We start from the raw sequence: 1,337 nt of genomic DNA, 5'->3' as shown, positions 1-1,337 counted from the left end.
GAACTATCCCAAGCTAAGAACTCCTTGATTTTTGTAGACCTCACCTTAAAGTGAGCTGAAAGGATCTAAATTGTATCACAAAGTGCAGCCTCAATCATTGCCAGCCCTGCATACCAATCAGCACCCATAATCGGATGATCGGAGATAACTGTGTTAGATAAAAGTTAAGTTCAGTTTTCAGCAGTTTGTCAATAGGAACTGTATCCTTGTCTTATCTTACCTCAGGCATCCTTTAAATCAATCAGGCACCGTGTTGGGCACTGCGATAAATACTAGTGAGACAGAGATGAAGAAGACTCTGCCTTCAAAGGGGTCATTGTTTAGGAGTGGAGAAAGACAACTATCAAAACTAAATACAATTACAAGCTAAGTTTTAAGGATGATACATACTATTTAAAACACCAGGAAATTGTTGGAGAATTGTCAATATGATGTATTAGGTTTCCCATTACTCATCATGCCATGCCATCTTCCACAACAGCCGTCAGTCATGTGGAATTTGTAATACTAGCAAGGATTCTCTCTATTAAAAAATAAAATAAAATAAAATAAAAATTTATAAAATAAATTGAACATGTTCTGCACACAGGGGAACAAAACCATGAAAAAAAGGAAGACTGGGCATGGTACCATTTCTTCTGCCCTTGGTCTCTGTGTCTTTCCAAGAGCTTCCAACAGCGCTATGTTAGGACAGAGTGTCCAGAGGTTCACAACCTCTGTGGTCCATAGAAGGCACTATGAGGAGAGCCCAGGGAAGAATTTGCCATTTCTAATAGAAAAAAGTGGTATTACTAATTATGATGACTTTGTACTTCAGATCTGGATTTTCTGCACCTTTCTTTAGAGTAAGACACCAACTGTTTAAGAAATAAAGACATTTTCATTCATCCATGAAATAGATATGAAGAACATTTTTTTTTGTTGAGGTAACCCTGGTTTACAACACTATATAAATTTCACATGTACATCATATTTCAGCTTGTCTATAGATTACATCATGTTCACCACCAAAAGTCTAGTTGCCATCCGTCACCATACACATGTGCCCCTTTATTCCTTTCTCCCTCCCCCAACCCCTCTTACCCTTTGATAACCACTAATCTATTCTATGTGTCTATGTGCATGTTTGTTGTTGTTGTTTTATCTTCCACATACGAGTGAAATCATATGATATTTGGCTTTCTCTGTCTGACTTATTTTGCTTAGTGTAATACCCTTAAGGTCCATCCATATTGTCACAAATGGCAAGATTTCATCTTTTTTATGGCTGAGTAGTATTCCATTGTGTGTGTGTGTTTGTATATATATATATACCACATCTTTTTTATTTATTCGTC

The 1,337-nt window shown here is 36.8% G+C and overlaps 1 pseudogene; it reads left to right on the top strand.

Annotated features, from left to right (window-relative positions):
- Positions 1–682: 682 nt before the first annotated feature.
- On the top strand, positions 683–872 carry LOC106829897 (cytochrome c oxidase subunit 7C, mitochondrial pseudogene; annotated as a pseudogene).
- The last annotated feature ends 465 nt before the right edge of the window (positions 873–1,337 follow it).

The sequence above is a fragment of the Equus asinus genome, chromosome 3 (genome assembly GCF_041296235.1).
Source record: "Equus asinus isolate D_3611 breed Donkey chromosome 3, EquAss-T2T_v2, whole genome shotgun sequence".
Classification (NCBI taxonomy): Eukaryota; Metazoa; Chordata; class Mammalia; order Perissodactyla; family Equidae; genus Equus; species Equus asinus.
The sequence above is the reverse complement of the archived record's forward strand: the minus strand, read 5'-3'. Positions and strand labels throughout refer to the sequence as shown.